We start from the raw sequence: 20,255 nt of genomic DNA, 5'->3' as shown, positions 1-20,255 counted from the left end.
ATATACTGAAATCACAAGGTGGGGTGAGAAGCAGTTGCTTACAGGTAAGGTCCTGACCACACAAGCAGGTGGAACAATCACTCTTCTCACTAAAATAACACATCAGGGCTAAAATTATATAAAAGTATTTGGAAATGGCTGGACACTTCTTTGCTGAAGCTCTGCTTTAGGCAAAGTAACTCTTCTTTTATCAACAAGATGTTTACAATTTCAGCTCATGAAACTGACTTTTAAAGAGCAAAAACAGGTCTGGGTTTTGGAAAGGCTTTTATTTGCTTTGATTTATTTTTCTTTCTTTTCTTTTTTTTTTTTTTCTTAAGAGGATGAGAAGCAAAAACTCACATTGAATTCTCCAATGGAGGTGGGCAGTCTAGGCAGATCATTACTGAACCTCTGACCAGGAAAATATTTTGGAAGAGATGCCACAGACTGAAGCACAGTCATGCCCCTGCACTTACCTGTGCTTCTTTTGGATTTGTACTGTTCTAACAGCAAAGAAGACAAGCAGGGCTTGGTCTTTTCTTTCCTAGTGTCAAATTCACATGAAACAGGATTCCAGACTGAAAATTAGGAAACTAAAGGGTACAAAAACCATCCAATTCAGCCATTCTAAACCATATACGTGCAGATGGCATCACAAACATAAATAACAATAAACTATTTAACTATTTTTTCAACAGTCTCCCCAGCAGCTTCCCACACGTTTTGAGCTCTGAGAACAATCTGGGGATAAGAGAAGCTCATCACTGCAAGATGCCAAAAGGATGGCCACTCTCATAATTCCCAGCTGCAGAGTGAAGGTGCTTGGCCTCTCCTGTCAAATGTAATCTCAGCTTCTGCACATGAGTCCTGAGAAAGGAAAGGGGACATACCACTCATTTCCCAGGTGGAGGAGGGGACACAGCTACGACGAGGCGCTTTTTCTCCTGCCCAAAATAGCAGAAAGCAGGGGATGGGTAGGGCAATGAAAAAGGGAGAGTAGAGCACAATTCTGGTGCCTGCACCCCACTCGTAGGGCTACCAGGTCTGCATAGGCTGCCAAATCAAATCGCTATCCAGAGCCACACTCCTGACAAGTGTAACAGGCAATGCCCTCAAAGCAGGACCAGTGTGAGGCTCCTTCCACCCAGAGCCATCACTGCCCACGTCTGATGCTCATCCACAACAACTGGCAGCAGCTGATGCCTATGGATCGCACAGAAACCTCAATCCCTCCCACTGGAGAAGTTCCACAACTCCCCAGGCTGCTGAGTTTTCACAGGCTCCAACCAAAACCCCCATCCCAGTCTCCATAGATGAGTTTTCACTGTTGGAAAGGGATCTGGGACACTGGGAGGACATGCAAGGAGGGTGGAAAGAAGCAGCCTGTACCCTTAGTGTCTCCCCAGACAGAAGCACTTGTTGGGAGATCCATGACATCACTGGTGGGCTCTCCTGAAGGAAAACAGACAAATCCAAGGGCAGACTTCCAGTGCCTCACCAAGGGGGAGTTTATCCAAAACACAGGGCTTCCTGCTCCCTTCTTAGCACCATCTCACAAAGGGAAGACTTACAAACGGTAAGACACCATTTATTTTGGGTCCCAGTTTCTCATACAAAGAGGAAAGTTACACTAGATTATCCCTCTTGGGTCAAGCATTGTGCTGGCAGCACCTGCATTCCTTGCCCTATGCCCACAGTACCCTGCCTGGGCACGCGCTATCCCTGATAAGGAAACCACCAGCACAGCACCTGGTGGCAATCCTTCCCCCGAGCCTTGGGGACCAACACGCAGCTTGTCCACGTAGCCTGCGACCACAGTAGAAATAAAGCCACCACCATTCAGAAAAAGCATAATTAGCAAAGATTAAACAGCCAATGACTATGCTGGCAGCTGGAAGGAAGACACAGACCACCACCTCTCTGCAGCAAAGGAGTCACTGATTCTTGTGTCTGTGATGCATCTGCCAAGTGCCCTGCAGGTCTCGCCCCCACTGTGCCCAGTACAGGAAGATGCACCAAGTCCACTCACCCTGATCACTAGAAAGTGTATATACTACCATATACAAAATCCTTCCTGTCTTCTTTTCCAAACTCATCTCACCCTCTCTCAACTGGGACCCCCTCATAAAAGTAAGAAGAGACAGGCCTTTCCTGGCATTTCCTTTTTCTGAAAAGGCTGTAAAATTTTCCAAGCATAGCTAAAGCCAGAGCAAAGTTTGTCAGGAGCTCAGCTCGTTAGGCGGCTGCTCAAGGAGCCCCGCGGGAGGCGCAGGCTGCGTAATTCAAAACATCTTGGACCTTGGAAAAGAAAATAGCAACCAGGCTGCGAGAATGAGGGGGGCAGCTCCAGCTCCAGTGTAACCCCTGCTCTGGGAGCACCCCAACTGCAGAGCTCAAGCAGAGCTACAGCCCCAGCAGAGGTGCTGCGGCCAGCCCAATGGATCTGGCACCAGGCGGAGGAAATTCCAAGCCTGTTGCTTCTGGCAGCCACACCGGGCCCTGGCTAGAACCTCGGCAACCTGGAAACCAGCTACTCAGCAATTTTCTTGCCATCCAGAGGACTCAGTCTGAACCACAGTTTCACTTCCCCCTCCCTGCCCAAGAGGCAGGGAACACCAGAGGGAAAGAAACATTTGCTCAAAAGCTGTCATGACCAAAGCCCCTCCAAACTGCTTTGCTCTGAGAGAACAGTCTTGAGCTGCTGCTATCACCCCTGCCCGCCCCTCGCTGAATCTGGGGGCGGACAGAGCAGAGGAAACTTGCTTGGACTAGCCCTAGGTCTCCCTGATTCCCTTTGCTCCTTGCCAGAGGAAAGTTCAAACAAGGCTGCACAGAGGCAGGACACAGGCAGCTTTCAGCCCAGCCTAACTGCCACGCTTGAGACTCGCCTGTGGCTGGACCTGCTCTGTTCAGGCCCTGTCTGGCCCGATCCTCTGCTACAGATCAGTGCTGGAATAAATCCTGCCAAGGATGTGGTGAAAGCTCCAGTGCTGCAGGGGTTTCCACAGCCTTGGCCAGCTTGATGTAGAGAAGAGTTGACCAGAGATGCAGCCCTTCTGCTCAGTTACTACCCTTCAGAGCCACCCATCCAGTTCCTCCACACCCTGAGCAGGGAGACCTACACTGTGGGTTGTTGGTACCCTTGCCTTTTATAAGCCACCTTTTTATAAGCCAGCATCCTTTCCCAATTGCAGCCTTTACAGAGGCCTGAAGCCCAGCATGGCAACAGAGCAAAGCAACAATCAATGCACCCACTGCTGGAGCCCCTGCCCATCTGAAGGAGAGTACAGCTATTCACTGATACACAGCTATTTAGCTGGATCTTTCTTCCAAAGAGTGTATTAAGATTCTACTTTCTATTAGGAATAGAAATGCTTCAGAGTCCCTGCCTACAGAACCAGGTAACTAATGCAGACTGATCAGACAGGTACCATGCCTTGGCTGGCAAGTCAAGGAAGATCATTCATGAAGCAAACTTCAGCAGGGGATACACTGCAAGCAGAGGACTCCTAACATAAACCCTTAAGAGAAAGTTGGGTATGGCCCTCCAAACAAAGGCACATCATTCTTGGAGAGCAGCATTTCTTTGCAGGGTGAACAGAGGACCACGGTGCTCCTCGGAGTACCAGAAGCTCCACTTGGTAGCCAAGGACAGAGTTTGCAACACTGCTGTAATCACACGAGCCACAGCTTTCTAACTTCAGCAGGGCAAATCTTGCTAGAAAACTCAAAGGTGCACAGGGCATTGAAGACACTTCAAGAGAGGAGCTCTTGACCTCCATCTTCTCAGAAGAATAGAAAAACCCTGCTTATGTGTTGAACAGGAGGCTGAGACCCAGAGAGGCAAGAGAGTAGGAGTGATGAGCAGGAACTGGGAATCCTGGCTTCTGTCCCTAGGTCCGCCACATATTCCCTTCCTGTCTTTGGTTAAGTCACTTCCTTTTACTTTTCCTGCCAGCCTCTATTTTGGTGGTTAAAAAAAAAAGCAATCATTTGCTTCTGCAGAGTGTTTAAAACCTCTTCTGTCCTGTGACAGGGCAGAAGATTGCTGCAGCCAGAGGCTGCGAGACGCCCAGCATGCAGGAGCCACGCTGCTCACACAAACCCCAGCAGAGCCTGGCATTTCCTGTGCTTACATTTTGAGAAGCACAGAATCTGTAAACAGTCAGTGCCACAGTGCATCTTCTACACAAACCATATCCTGGCCCATTTCCTCTTCTCAACCACAGGACTAGGAGCTGAGCAAGGAAAAAGTAAGCTGCTCAGCTGACCTGTGACAGAGAGAGCAGTGCAACTGAACACAGCATTGCTCTGGACAGCACACCTTGCAAGGAGGTGGCTGTTAATCCAGTAGCAGCAAAGATGGGGAAGATCCAGCAATACCAGAGGCAGGGTTAAAAGGGAAAAAAAAACACAACAAAATAAAACTGAAAAAAACCAACCCAACCACCACCCTGAAGAGGCACAATGGTGCAGATGTGCCTGAGGAGCACAGCTCTCCTGCTCCCTAGCAGATCCATCCTGTGGCCTCCCACATACTTTGGGAAGAAAGAAGACAAGTAGGCATAGGCAGAAACAAGGAGCACTCTGTGGTTTTGCTCAGTATTTCAGTCCATCTCTCACTCAGGAGGAGCTCTGCTTTGCTTTCCAAGTCTCGCCCTCTCTGGCATGGATCACAAACCTGGCTTCTGGCCCAGGACTCGGCTCCAGCAGCGCTCATCACCAAACAGGGTGACGCCCCACCTCTGGGCACAGTGCATAGCACAGTCCTAAAGCCATCTTGAGGCTATTACCCCAGCATCAGAAGAGGCTCCCCATTATACCCCAGCTGGGATTCCAGGCATCCTGAGTCGCAGCTGAAAAACCCAACACCCAAACATAGCTCCAGCTCTTTGGGGGAAGAAAAGCCCAGCATCAAAGTACCGTTTTCTCTAGTGGCTCCAGCTGAAGCTGCCAGACAAGCTGCCTGCATTGGAGAAATCCTGTCTCCCAAAGATGCCCAGGCATAGCTTGCATGTTCCTCTGCCTGGAGCTGCCCAGAAAGATGCAGCAGGATGATGCCAGGTGAAGGCATTGCCCTCCCATCACAGAAGTGGAAAAGGGGCTGGAAACCACAGCCCGATGCACCCATCTGACAATTCAGCAAGGATACCAGGATACAGGGAAGCCCCCTGTGCCCAGACCATCTCTTCATAAAGAGCTGAGCAAGTGGGAAGCAGGCTTCATTGCACTGACTGTGCCCAGCATGGACATACACTCAGCGAGAGCAGAGCAGGTTCTCGTTTCCTTCTTCAGGGCACTGCAGCCCATTATCCTCACACTGGTTTCTCCAGTGCAGGGTTGTAGCTGGCATCAAGGCAACCCTGTTTGTTTTGGAGTCATGTTGTCTTAGATGGCCCATCTCACGCCTTGGAAGAGGGGCAGCAGCAAGTCTGGCCCCAAGCAAGCAGGACTTGAAGCCAGTCAGGATGCCCAACAGCAGCACACCCATTTCCAAGTCTTGGTACAGGCTTCAGATAGCCATGCCAAGACAACCCATGCTCCATCTTCCTGCCATGCCATGGCCCAGGCTTCCCCGGGCACCGAGTGCTGATCTGCTGGCCAAGGATGCAGGGAGCGAGCAGGACTCCTGACAAGCTGTCTCTCCATAGCGTGGCTTTCTCTTAAATCAGAACCAAGTACCAGTGACACTAACTGCTTCCCTCACAGTATCTCCTGCTGAGTATAACCCCGTGGCAACTGCAAATGCCATCAGGAATTGGTCCCAATTAGAACAAATCCATCACCCTATCCACCTTTGAGTTTCATAGAAGTTCAGGTAGGAAGAAAACAAAAACAGTCCCCTGTTCCCAGGAAAGGGTCTGGTGCTGAGCAGATGACCTGAAACAGGCACCACAAAAGAAGGAAGGGCGCCTCTCCTCCATGCCATGTGATTTGGCTGGTGCTGCCTCCTCAGGAGAGGCTGATGAAGTGCAAAATACAGCAACAGAAACCATGCCCACCAATCTCCAGTAACAGCTCCTGGGTACCTTCCTCTCAGGGCTGCCAGAGGTGGTGAAGAAAGGAAACCAAACCAAAGCAGCAAAGACTGGCCCACTGGAAATCAGCACACAACTTCAAAACAGAAGTCAGGAAGAACTGAGGAATATCACTGTGGCCATCCTCACAATCTGCACCACACAGCTGCTGAAGATGCACAACTGAGAAGCAAAGCACTCACGACACTTCCTAGGGCCCTTGCTCCAGGACAGGTGCATTTTTCCACAGCTTCAGTGCTATGAGAAACCTCATAGGGTAACTAAATCTCATGGAGATCAACTACATAAAGTCAGAACGCACAGCTCCCACCACTCTCTGGAAACACAGGACCACACATGAGATCACCAGAGAATGCATTTGCCAGTCAAAATCTGCCTGGGAGGAAAGGAGAGCTGACTGACACCAAGTCCTGACCTGCACTAGATTCTGATTTTCCAGAAGAGTCATGCTGGCAATCCTCCTTGTACTTCGCTGATACAGCTTAAATAACACTGACAAAATATTGCTGCATCTGTACATCATATCGCTATGATATCTCTACCCTGCATTATATTATATATCCATGCATCTACATACCACATTTCCTGTTAAAAATGTCAAAAGTAATCAAACACAGCTCAAAGTCTCCTATGTGCCCTCTCCCACCCCCAGTCCAGGGCACTGGCATGATCCTGGGTCTCAGCCAAAAGAGCAACAGTACAAGGAAAACTACATTTTCAGAGCAAGCTCTAGGTTTCTGCCTGGCTAAGGCTGTTGGGGGACAGCAGACAGCCCTGGGAGGAGGCAGTGACAGAAGCTCAAGAGCAGGTTCACAGGTAGAACAGACTGCTGATGCATTCTCAGACAGGAACAGCAAACTTGTGCTTTTCCACATGGGACTTATTCTCCCAGAAGAGACCAACTTGAGAGATATGTTGGGCAGGGTATTTAAAACTGGATGGAGCCCTAAGGAATTAAGCACTGGAAGCCAGCCTGTGCCATCTCCAGGAAATTACTAGACCTGAGCAGATTAAAACCCATTACAGCAGCACATCTGGACATCCGAGGAACACAAACACATCCTCAAGTACTTTGACCACTAAGAACTTTCCGTCCTAGCAGCAGCAAAGCCTGATGCAATCACCTGAGACAGGGTAAGGAAGCAAGGGCTGTTCTAATGCCAGTTCTGAACTGGACACTGTACTGTCAAGAGATGGGGCTAAAAGAGAGAGAAAACTATCATATATACCTATTTTGGGACCCTAAAACAAACCGGAGAGTAACAAAGAGCAACATCTCTACAGCAGTAAGAAACAGCCACTGACTGGTCAGGACCCAGCTGATGCTCCCCACAAAGGGAACATGGAGCCTCCTCTCCAGCTATCCCTCCTTTCTACATCCCTCCACAGAGCAAGCACTGCCAGAAGGGAAAGCACTCACAGTGTTCAGCAGGAATGAACAGCAGGGGACAGAAGAAAAAGCAATGTTTTTTTTTCTCCCCAGAACAGCAAGTATGGAGGACATGATGCCAGCTGGGTTGACAACTTGACAGAAAGTCAAAGGCTGAGTTGAGCTTGGACCTCAGAAACTCCAGGCCAGTATGAGTGAAGTCCACAGCTCACGGGCCTGGAGTCTAAAGTGAAACTAAAGTGCACTGGAACTAGCCTGGAACTAAAGTGCAACTCCAGCACATCCTTGGCAGCTGCCCTGGAGCAGCATAGCCCAGTGAGCTTGCTATGTCCAGCTTTGTGATGGCCCAGTTGCTTCATGCAGCTGTCTGTGCCCTCTGTCACACAGTGGCCAGAGAGCCACCTTCCAACAGCAAGATGCAAAAGGGCTTAAAAGTACAAAACAACTATATTTTACTTTCTTCAACTGAACAACAACTGTGGTTTCTAGTTTCTAAGTAGGCTTTCCTTTAGCTGCTGCCTGTTTATTTCTTTACAGTGGCGGGGATCTGGAAAGAGGAAATGGACTTTCAGGGGAGGGAGACACAGTAATACCTACAACACTGCACCACGGAAAACACCATGAAATGGATTTTCTAGGTAATGAGGATGCAGGTCAGGGTGGTAAGGAACAACCAATCCCACCACCTGCTCGGCTAAAATGGCAACACACATATTAAAAAACAAACAAAAAGGTTCTTCACCACTTAGGTTATGTATGCTCTGGCAAAAGTCCCACTGGAACAGACAGCTGCTGTAGAGACAGCACACTGATACTCTCATCTTTCCACCAAGGAGAATCAGGCAGCAACATCGACGTGGCCATTTCTGCACTAGTTCCAGCCTTGGGTATTACATACCCACGTGTGGTGGCAGCCAGCATTATCACAGGCACCAGAGTCAAAGCAGGTCTTGATTCAGCACCAACACACCCTTGCCAAGTGACCTTGGGCAAATCACTTCCTCGGTGACTCACTGTTCTTATCCCTCCTGCCACCAAAGTAGCAAAGCGAGGCACACACACAGCCCCTGTATGTGACTGATGGATGGAAGGAGCTGCATGTCATTTCTGCATGCCTGGCATGAAACTGCATTTCAGCAGGGTAATGAGTGGTAGCCACATTCGCAGAACAGATCCTGCAGGTCAAGAGTACACACTAAGGCTCCCGTAGCATCGCTCTGCAGGCAAAGGTGCATGGCTGGCCTCTGTGCCATGCCGTTGGCAGCCCTTTGCCTGGCAGAGCCAGGACACAGCCGTATGCTGCCGCAGCCTGACACCCTGTCAAACAGAGCTGCCCCCAAGGCGTGCAGACGCTGCCACACACAACAACACAACAGCCTGCCCTGTCATGTAGCATTACTTATGTGTTCAGATATGCATCCTTCTCACATTTCTATTCCAGCAAGAACGGGGCTGGAACAAGTTCATCACCTGCTAAAGACACGTCCCTAATACAATGCAGGGGAGTTTTGTTACATTGATTCCTTTCTGTGCGCAAGAAGAATACGTATGTACAGGTGGTGTTTCTCTCATTTTTCGTCCAAGCTGACCGCACGCCTGATTTATCTCAACAGGGAACACAAGCCTATCGAGTAGAATACTTCAAATAGAGGGGACAGGTCTCCCCGACAGTTAGGATGGGCCCTGACAGGAGTGTTTGTTCAAACCCTACGTGAAACGTGGCAAGTTCCCATCCTCCCTGGGGCTTAAACAGCACTGAAAACGTCTTGCAAAATCCAGACCTGCTCCGGTAAAACCAGACGGAACTCGATTAAGTTCTTTGCACCAGAGAAAAGCCCCAGTCGAGGCACTTTTGTCCGCGAGGAATCGCCTGCGGCCGCAGCAGCATTAGGTGACAAGGACCAGGGAAGAGCGGTCCCCGAGACCTGAGAGCGAATCGGGCAGGGTCCCGCGGAGCAGGGGCAATGTCCAAGGCAAGAGGGAGCGCTGACAGCTCATCCCCAGCCAGCCGGACTCAGAGGGTAGGCCGAGCCGAGACCGGCGCCGTCCGCCCGCCAAGTTATCGCCGCCCCCGGCAGCGATGGAACGGTGGCCAGCCCGGAGCCTCCGGCTCGCTCGGACGGCGGCTCCCGGCCGCCCCTCCGGCCGGATGACAGCCCCGAGGCGGGCCCGGCTGCGCGGAGCAAGGGGTCGGTGCGGGGGCGGCGCGGAGCCCCGACTCCCCCCCGGGGCGGAACAATGGGACGGCGGCTGCCCGGGCCTGGCGGGGCACTCACCTCGGCGGCGGCGGAGCGGCTCAGGGTAGGCCGGGAGAGCCCGCCGGGGAGGCGCGGCGCGGCTCCGCGGGCTGCTGGGGGCCGGCCAGCGGCGCGGGGCCGGCGGCGCGGGCCGCGCTCATGGCTCGGCCGCCCGCCGCAGGGCGCGGGGTCGGGGCCGCTGCCGGCGGCACCCCCCGCCCCGCCGCGCCGCTCCTTCCGCCGACCGAGCCGGCGGCTCCAGCCCGCGCCCGCCGGCGGGGGTGGGCGTCCGGCCGCGGCGAGCCCCGGCTGCCCGCCCGGCCCCGGGCCGCGGACGGCTTCCCCGCGCTGCGGCGGGCGGCCGGGCGCGGGCGGCGGGGAGCGGAGCCGGCGGGCGCGGCGGCCCGGGCGCGGGCGGGGGCGCCGTGGCGAGGGCGAGGCGCTGCGGGCCGAGTGCTCCTTTCTCCGCCGGAGCCTGAATAATCATTTGGAGAAACAGGATCATTCACTTTCCTCCGAGCCGGAGCCAGGCGCTGCCCTGTCAAAATAAAAGCCCCGCGCGCCGATTAACCGCTTCCTGGTCGCGGGCGCCCCGCCGGCCGCCCAGCGGCACCGCCCGCGACCGGCACCGCCGCCGGGGACCGGGATCGGCACCGCCGCCCATTCCGGGCCTCCCGCGACGAGTGGCCGGCGCCCCGCGAGTGGCCGTCCAGGTGTCGCACACCCACGAGTCGCACAGACATGTACGCGATGGCACACAGGTCTCAGCACAGCCGGGACCTGCAGAATTGCATCCCACTCCTCCCCGCGACAGCACGGGGACTGCTCCTGCTGAGCATCCTTCTGCCTTTTATCATCCGAAACACCCGTTCTGCTCAGGCCGACACCCTGCGAGTCCTGCTCTCGACCCTCACTGTGCCGGGGAGGTCCCACACCTGATCCCATCTTTGCTGCATCTCCCAGAGCGGACTTCGATGATCCTTGTGGGCCACTTCCAACTCAGAATATTTTGTAATTTTACACACAAGGCACAAGGACTGGCTCCGGCCCTTGAGAAGAGTAGCATGTTATTATCTTTACCAACAAGTTTTCCAGGCATTAACCACCCTCCTGTCCTGAGCAACAGACTCCACGGACGGGAGCCACACAGTGCACATGCATACCAGGCTGTGGAGGCAGCCTGCCCGCTCCTGGGCGATGCCACCAGCATCCTAACCAGGACGTGTCACTTTCCTGCCTGAAGCGCGCCAGCCGCCCAGGAGTGGGGCTGGGAGGAGAGGGCTGGAGGCAGGGACCACTTGCCAGCCTCCCCAGAGTTGCAGAGCTCAAGGTGATGTGGGGACAAACAATCCAGCTCCACTAACGGGAGGCAGCGGCCTCGGTTGAAAATTAACACAAGACTCGCCCCGGTGCTCACACCCGCAGCGCCCGAACCGGGGCGAGGAGGGAACGGCGGCCGTGGGGGACGGGGGACAAGGGGTGGGGTGTCAGCCCCCAGAGCCGGGGGCGGCGCGCGGCAGCGCCCCCTGCCGGCGCGGGGCGAGAGCTCCCGGTGGGCGGGGACAGCGAGCGCCCCGCCCCGCCCATTCCGGCACCGCCCCGCCCACTCCCGGCACCGGCGGCACCGGGGCTCCGCTCCCCACGGGCAGGCGGGAGGGGCTACCGGCGGAGGCCTGGCCCCAACCCCGCCCCGGCGAGTCCCGGCACCGGGGCTCCGCTCCCCACGGGCAGGCGGGCGGGGTTGCCGGCGGAACCCTGCCGCCCCCCTTCCCCACGGCACATGAGGGGCATGCGGCGGAGCCCTCCCGTTCCCCACGGGCAGACGGGGCTGCAATGAGGCTCAGCGAAGAGCGGGGCTGCTCTAAGAGGGAGGGAGCGAGCGAGGGAGAAACGCCGGCTGCTCCCAACCCCGACTGAAAAGACGCGACATCAGGCTTTGCAGGCGCCTCTTAGGCAGCTGGCACAGGGCGGTTTCGCCCGTTTGCAGAAGCGCCTGTGGAAAGCACCCGAGGCCGAAGCAGACGCAAGGGGCGGGTTGCGGATGTTCTGGGTTTTACCTCGGGGGGCCGCAGTGGGCAGGCACTGGGAACCCCTCTGCATCGAGCATCGCTTGCCTGCACCAGCCATCCAAGGAAGATAGACCCCTCTGGAGGAGTGCTGAGGCCATACATCTCGCTGCCTCTTTGATGAACTCCCAAGTCCCTCATCAGCAAGCAGTGACATATTTTCACACTTTCATCCTTCCCAGTAGCAGCACTGGGTTCATGCTGCTGCAGACAGCATGCACAGGCGCAGTGGGTTAAAAACAGTGCCCAGCCACCATTATTTGGCATGACAGCTCAGTGCCAGAGGCAGACAGGCAGTTCCTTCCCTCCAGCCAGGTGTGGTGCATAGGGGACACATGGAACCACCTCTCCTCTGGGTCCTCTGGTTGCCTCTCTCTTCCTGCTCATTCCCTGCAACCTTCTGGGCTTTTTACATCACAGACCTTCACACCTCTCCCAGCCTGCACACATGCAAGTGGCAAAGCAAGACTGGGAAAGGTCAGCAAGAGGACCAGCTGCTTACTGGTTCAGCAGAGCCTGCTGCTTTCAGAGCTCTACCTTTAATTAACATCTGCCAGACTAGCTACCCTCCCCTGCACTTGATGATGACTCCCAGTCTCCCCTTCCTTCCTCTATAATTATGTCCATGCTAGGAGAGACAAGATAGGAGAGGAGATGATGAAGCAGATTCCTTGGAGCTCCTCAAAGCCACCACCACGGTAGTAGCTCATTCCAGGAGCTGCCTGGTACAGCAGCACCTTAGCAAGCCCCAGCCAAGATGCCCAGACTTGGCTGTTACCTGCTCCTTTTCCTGCCTTTGGACCACAAAACTTACATACAACATACAAAACAGAAAAGTCTCCCTGGATAGTTAAGGACCAAGAGGGAGCCATCTGTGACAGTGACTCCAGCCTTCCCTGGGAAGAGTTGTGACTGACCACCCAGAAGCTCCTGATACATCCTACCTCTATGGGATACAGAGAATACAGGGCTACAGGATCTGAAGGATTGGCCTTGTCCTGTTTTTCCAAGAGGGAGCTGGTCCTAAGCTATGTCCAAGGCTCTGGGATTTGTTCATTCCCACTGACTCTCCAGAACCCCAGCCCTAAGCTCAGACCTTCACAAGACCCCTGTGGGCAAGGCCCTCATTATACTCATGAATATGATTAATTAGGTCCAATTAACTCTATTGGAATTAATTATGTGATTCACATTTAGCTGGGGCTGCCTCTTTGCAAAGCATTTCCCCAGTGGATCACTCCAGCAGATCCCCAGCAGAGGCCCCAGAGATAGAAGAGTCCAGACGAATTGTGCTGAAGGAAACGAGTCTGGGGCTGTGAAATGCCTGTTTTGGGAGCAGCTCTCTGTTTTGCTGATCCACATAGCTATGGAGCAGGGAGCTGGTGGTAGTCCAGCATTTAATCCACAGACCTAGCTCACAGATTCATCCTGTATTCTCCCACAGAAAGGCAATGGTCCAGCAAGAAGATAGAAGAGGCTATGTTGCTACTGCTGAGGTAGACACAGGCCTAAAAACATCTCTTCCCAGGCTGCTCTCAGTCCTGCCCATGCCTATGCAGACTCCTGGCCAAAGTGTCCTTTTCTTCTGCTCAGACACTAGCACAGATTCTATCCCACAGTCTCACAAGTCCGTGATGTGCCTGATCTCCCTTGCACCGCACTCCAAGGTCTCAATCCCACTTCTGTTTTGGTGGTACTACAAAGCCATTGCTTAGGGAAAAGGGAAAAACAGCCAGCCTAGGAAAGGCCCCAGGTCTTCACCCAACCCTGCAGTCAGCTGGGGAAGAATGGGTTCCTTCATTTCATGCTCACTGGAGTTTGACAGGGCAGCCAGCAGCAGCAGGCCACTGCAAGGAGCCTGCACTACCTTTGCCACCTCTGCAGCTGCCTAGACAGCCTGTGCCATTGTCTAGATGGAATTGGTCAGCATCAGAAGTGCCCAGTTTGGTTTCTCCTTTTAAACAGGATCACCTTTATTAACTATCACATCTCCAACAGACCAAGACTGTTCACCCACTGCAGTCACAAGAAACATGGAAGCTCATAGACAACACATGAAGCAATGCAGCCAGCCAGAGTCTCCTGCTTAGCATTGTCACGCTAGAGCTGGGCACTGGCCCCCTCCGTACGCTGCAAGGATTTTCCTTTGCTGCAGTCCTAAAGGCAAAACACAGCCTGTGCTGAGGTACTGAGGGAGAATTTAATCAAACTGAGACATCCTCTTTCCAAATGAAAATACGCTGTTGTTGCTGCTGCAGCTTCAGCATGGCTGACAGACCATCATTTAGCAAAGACAAACTCCTGACATGGTTCCAGGGATCACAATGACACCGACTCAGCATCCTGGATGCCTTGCTATTGCTTGGATGCCTAATGCATTCCTGATGCCTGTATGTGTGCAGGCAGGATGCAGCTCTTCAAGTCTTCTCCCCTTCTTGTTACTCCTGAACACTCTGAATGCCAGCCTTATCCTCCCAATAGCTCAGATGCACACTGCAGCCCTAGGGAAATCATCTCAGGTCCACATAGTCCGGATGTTGCTGGAATTCTGGTATGGGATTCACTCCTACCACAGCTGCCTAGCCTCAGATGGCCTTTGCTACCTGCTCTAGAGGTATTTGGACTTCTTAGCGTGGGGCCCTGCTTGGCTGTCCCTGGTCTTGGGACACTGCTACCGAGAAAAGGCTGAGGTTTACCGGCGCCAGAGCTGTGAGGGAACTTCTGCCCCTGCCAGCCGTTAGGGCCAGGAGAGCCGGAGCCCAGGGGCAGCCTGCGAGGCCGGGCAGCGCGCCCGCGGGGGGGGGCGCGAAGGGTTAAATCGTTTGGCGAGGCCACCAGCGCGATAAACGCAGCCATCGGCGGAGCCGGCGCCTCCCACCGCCCCGGGGCCGGACTGGCGGCAGCGGCGGCGGCGGGGACTCTTATCCTGATACGGCGCCTTCCGCCGAGCGCGGCTCTGCAAACACGGGGCGGCGGGACTGGCTCCGCGGCCGCGGCGCTCGGCGACACAAAGCACGCAGAGCCCTCGCCCGACAGCCAGGCGGGAGGGAGCGAGGGGCCGGGGGTCTCGGCAGGGATGCGGGATCTCCCACCGGGGGTCTCGGCAGGGATGCGGGATCTCCCAGCGGGGCCGTCCCGGGCGCCCACGCAGGCAGAGGCGGGCACGGAGCACGATCCCGCTGCTGGCTGGAGCGGGCCGGTGGCTCCCGGAGCTCCGTGCCCGCTGCCCGGGGCTCCGCGCCGCCCCGGCCCCTGCCCGGCCCGGCTCGGCGGGACCCCCGGGCGGCCCCAGCGCGCCCAGCATGCACCGTGCTCATCGCGGACGGGAAAACCATCACGCGGATGTGCCCGGGATGGGTGTGGGATGGCAGCTGTGCCGGGGCAGACACACGTTCTGCAGGCACGCACGAGCATGTGCACCCGCAAACAGCAGGAACAGAGCACGGCACAGGGGCGCCAGCCCTAGAGCTATACTGTAGAGCAAGCGATCTGTGGTGCGTCGTACCAGGGAATAAGGAGATAGTCAAGGAAGGTACAAGAACAGCGTCTGCTGTCACTGCTACTACGGTCTTACAATAAGGCTGAACTAGAAACAGAGCAATCCCTCCCTTTGATTTATTTACTCAGTGCTTTTATCGCCAGAGGACGCCTGGAAGCCTGGTCACTGTAAATGTGCAAGTCTGTGCCAACGACTTGCAGAGCAGAGATCAGGAGAATCTTCAGAAAGGTCACAGGCCTGACACAAATTTTATACAATGTCTCTATTAGAATTGGGGGTCACTTGAAATCACCACTCTGTAAACTGGGTCAGAACAGGAAAAGTTAGCAAGCTGCTGCCTTGTGCCATCTTCCAGCATGACAAGGACTTGTTTTGGTGGTAGCTTGGACTACCACTTGAGAGCCCCATTATTCCCACATACAATCTCTGTTCCTAAGACAGTCATGTGCATCTTGTTCTGTGCAATGCCTCAACCACACAAATCTCTAGCTTGGGAAAAAACCTCTCCCACAGCATCTCAGACCTGTTTTTCAGGGAAGCAGGGCGTATGCTCTTGCACAAAGGACTAACACAGCCCAATTCACCTGCATCAACACTCAGCTGGCTGGCTAGGCCCATGTGCCTTGCACGTTCCAGCAAGGGTAACCACCTGAGTGAGGCCACAGGCTCTACCTGTGTGTTCAAGCTCTGTTTCCTAGGTTTTCACCCAGCCCTGTTTCATCTGTATCTCTGTTTCCCGAGACCTGTGTGCATTTACACAGGTCTGATGGTACTCTCAGGCCAAAAGTGCTGAGCACCTTGTCCAAATGCTGTGAGGACTCTACAGAATTTGGGACAAGAAAAAGGTTCTTCTTGTCCAGACCATCCCACCCCTGAGCAGCTACGTATTACTTGCATTTCTGTTCAGTGTCCTCTCATACTCCAGATATCTCCACCTTATCGGACAACCTGCCGTTTGCATGCATCCCTATAGACTCAGCGGAACTCGGGGACACACGGGAGGCGGCGGGACCCTGCCCGGTGGCGCCGCCTGGCGGACGCGAGCGGCCCCGGCGCGGCCCTCACTGCAGCCAGACTGTCCCTCTGTACTGCTGACTGTCCCTCTGTACTGCTGATGCCGAGAGGCAGCACTAGAGCAGGCACAAGAAACACCAGAAAACATGCTGCTTCATTTCATTTCCCCCACTTCTCCCTCTGATGATGCAAAAGAGATGCAGCCATCCCTGAGAGCAGTGTGTGCACAGCAGAAGGGGATGTTTTAATTAACAGAAAAAGGAGAAACCATAGCTCAGGTGACAAATGCCAATCGGGGCTTTAACACCCAGGTGTAGAAGCAAGGAAATGGATTTCCACATCATGCAATACTATCTTTGTCTCTCCAGTTAAGAATGACCATTTGGTTACTTCTAATATTTTGGAGCTGGTACAGCATTCTGACCAGGTCTTAGGTACTGGGGATGTCCTGGGGACTGATAAGGCTGCCATACTATCCCCCACCAGGTCAAGCCAACCTGCAGTTTTCACTGCTGGGATATTGCATCCAGGTAAAGAATGGCAGGTGCGTGCAGGAGCTGCTGGCACCACCTGTGGCTCACTGTACCATTGGCCCTGCAGAAAAAAGGTGAGTGGGCCTAGGAGGGCCCTTTACCCTTGAGAGCCTTCTCTTCTAAGTGGACCTCCTGGTAGCTGGAGATGCTGACCTGGGGTCTGTTCTCCTTTGTCCCTTACAGCACAATGCAAACCCACATTTGCATCATGCTGCTGAAGCATCCTCTCCCTGTCATGAAATATTCATGCTCACCTCCAAAAGGGGTCCAGCACAGCAAATCTGTGTGTCCCTCTGCAGACAGGCAATCTGTGCTGCAGTGTGGCCATGGGCTTTGCTGTGAGGTAAAGCCAGATCCAGACAGCTGATCTCTGTCTTTGAGGAAATAAAATAGAGATGAAAAGAAGTAGCAAAACCTCAGGAGGTGCTTTTGAGATTTAACCCTTTCCAGGCTGGAAGGCACTGGCAGATAGTCTGCACCAAGCAGCCTGAGCAGTGCAGGAGAGACAGGTCTAGAGAGCACCCAAAAATGCTGATGTTCTTTCTCAGGCTGGAAAGATTGTTCCCGACCCATCAGAGACTGGCTCTGATAGAAATAGTGGAAGCTTCTAGCAGCTTCTCACAGAAGCCACCTCTGTGGTTTCCCCCTCAAAAAAACCAGGCTGTGTTAAACCAACACAGAGAGATTTCCTGCCTGTTTCTGTGGGAAAGCTGGTGTGGTGACTGCTGTGTGGTTGAGAGGCAGGCAAGAGATGCTGTTCCAGCCTCTCGACTGTCACCTTCTTGCTGTCTTTTGCTTTGTTCAGAAAATTTGTGCTTTGGCCTCACAGATTAAGAACATGCACAGAAAGTTGCAATTACAATGACACATTTTAATGAATTGTCATTTGTTCACTTCTTTTCTCCTTAACTAATTCTGCCTTGGTGATTTCCAGTACAGCACATTTACTTAAATTGAGTAAGAGGTTGCATATGAAGGAGGAAAAGACAGTGGCAGAGGGGAGGAGCAAGATTTCAGCAAGGGAACCTGTAGAGGACTACCACTCTGAAATATAATCAAGACAAAACTGCTACACTTTTCTTGGACATGAATTGGAGTGGGAGGCATTTGTTACTGCCAATGCAGTTTTCTTCATACCCTGTTCTTCCACACAAGGTTGAATCGTTAAGCGTTGACAGTGCATCTGTTAAGATTGGCTCTAGAAACCAAATGTTCTTGAAAATAAAAGAAGCATGTGCTTGCCCTTCATCCTCCCAGCCATTCAGCTCCCAGCACCACAGAGAAAAGCCACCTGGAGCAGCCTACATGCACACAGATGGCCTGAGATTGGCCATGTGAAGGGCTCCTCTGTGTGAAAGGTACAGCAGACTGAGGAACAAGAAGTTCCCCAAGGATGACATCAGTCTTTCTTCTGCTGACAATATAAAGCTTCAAGTAAAAGTCCCACAGAAGATCTCCAAGAAGAGCTCTTCCCAATGTTTAATTTTCCTCTCCCAGTTTGTGTTTTCTTTTTACAGCTGCATTTGTGTCCTACCACCCATGGCAGCTACCTTAGAGCACACAGTCAGCCTGAAAGAACCTCAGAAAGATCCTGCACCCAGCAGATAGCACTGGCATCACCACACATTAACAAGCACTGGGAGAGGACTTCCCAGGAAAGACAGGAGTATGCTCTTTCTCCAAGATCACAAACTCTGTTAATCAAAGGAAGGAAAAAGAAATAGAAAGGCCAATGCAGCCTTCCCACTTGACTCCCTTTAATTAGTAACCATCTGGTTTTGAGAAGAGCTGTCAGCCAATGTAGAACATTTGGCAAGCTTCCTCAGTGGCTGCTCTCCTAACGTCAATTCTTAGAAATGCTTTAAGCCCCAAGATGCCAAAAGGAAATGAAAAACAAAAGAGAGGGCACAAAAGTGAAAAGAAAGAACAAGGATGCAGTACAGCCCAGCAGGCAGAGCAAGACATTCCCCAGTTTCACTTCTAGATCAGGGAGCAAACTACAAACACTGCTGGCCACCCGATAGCCAGGAAACATTCCACCCAGCCAGCCACCTGGAAGAAACTTCAATATTCAAGCACCATTCTCAAACAAGCAATTACAAACCCCTCAACATTTTCCAGGAGTCTCACTGCTCAACTCAGTGTTCTGTCCAAACTCCAACTTTAACAGTGACTTTTTATCTTCCAAATTTTCTTGTCTCACTTTAATTTCTTTGTCCCAGCTACTGTGCAATGGCACTGTGTATTTACATGAGCTGCTCCAGCAGGGTATTCGTCCACTAGGAGAGACATGGGCAATTTTACAAATCAAATTCATCATGCTTGGCACTTTCTCACATTTTGCCCTGATTCTCCCTGATGCCATGCTCTGCTCAAATAGAGGGGTGCTGCTGCTGTTCTCCAGCAAGAAACCCAGGGGTGCAAAGGGAGCGCTCCACCTAGCTTTGGGTGGCATCAGGAGGCACACTGACTGTTCTGCACAAGTCCTCAGGGACAATCTGACAGCACAAGGCCTTTTGGTCTTTGCAGGAAAATAGCCACACTGGTAGCAAAGCTAGGTAGCAGGAGCTCAGCTGCAGCATTTTTGTGAGTGCTGCCTTCCTCATTAAGATGCAGCACATGGCTCAAGTGGCTTTTAGATTACTCCTTCTGACTCTAGGACATCGGGTATGAGTCAGAGGCTTGCACACTTGCTTCTGATCCCTGTGAGTCCCCAGCACATGGCAAACTACATTTTGAACAGTTCCCTTAAGTTCTACATGCAGACAACCTTCTTTCTCACTTTTGCAAAGAAGCAGAATTATCCTCTTCTCTCTTAAATAGCATCATACACCATGGACCACTACCTTCTTTCCTCACAGATGCATTCAAATTCTGCAATGCCCTCTTGTAAACAGGTGCATCACCCTCGCCTACACTCACAGCCCCTCTACTCATTCCCACCCCACTTCCCACAAGGTATGTGTAGTAGTCAGCCCCTTTCCACAGACTGTGGTAATGGGCTTCTGGCACAGCTGAAGGAGCAGAGGATCCCCCTGTTAAATACGTTAGTGCCAAGGTACAAAGAGGGATGATATTTCCAAATGCATTTCTGGAGGTCTCTCCCATGTGGCAAAAGAGTCAAAGACCCAAACCTGTGAGGTCCTCTCTCTGTACCTGCCCTGTCAGAGAAGCAGAGCTGGAATTTCATAGGTTTCTGACTAGTAAGACAAAAGCAAGCATATTAAAGCATCCGAAACCACCAGGGATCTGCACCTGATTAGCCATCTCACATGTTTGCACAGGGGCAGATGAGTAGGTTTCAGCTGCCCTGATCTGCATAGAGTGGTGGGATATTCCTCACTTGCTGTTCCAGGAGCTGCACTAGGTTTGTGCTTGCCTAGAATTCCCACTGCTGATGGAGCAGCAGGAGCTCAGGAAAGCTCTCACATCTGCTTCTTGTCTGAGGGAAGTGCCTAGGCAGGCCAGAGAGAAACACTCATGGGTGATCAGACCT

The 20,255-nt window shown here is 53.0% G+C and overlaps 1 protein-coding gene across 2 annotated transcripts in view; it reads right to left on the bottom strand.

Annotated features, from left to right (window-relative positions):
- BCL9L (BCL9 like) overlaps nucleotides 1–9,764 on the bottom strand; it is a 47,595-nt gene extending 37,831 nt beyond the window's left edge. For both annotated transcript variants that reach the window (XM_066564340.1, XM_066564341.1), the window contains exon 1: nucleotides 9,687–9,764. The gene's annotated coding sequence lies outside the window, so the exon portion shown is untranslated. The remainder of the gene's footprint in view (nucleotides 1–9,686) is intronic.
- Between the last annotated feature and the right edge of the window lie 10,491 nt (nucleotides 9,765–20,255).

Source organism: Molothrus aeneus, chromosome 22 (genome assembly GCF_037042795.1).
Source record: "Molothrus aeneus isolate 106 chromosome 22, BPBGC_Maene_1.0, whole genome shotgun sequence".
NCBI lineage: Eukaryota > Metazoa > Chordata > Aves > Passeriformes > Icteridae > Molothrus > Molothrus aeneus.
Note: the sequence above shows the minus strand (reverse complement) of the source record. Positions and strands in the feature narration are given on the sequence as shown.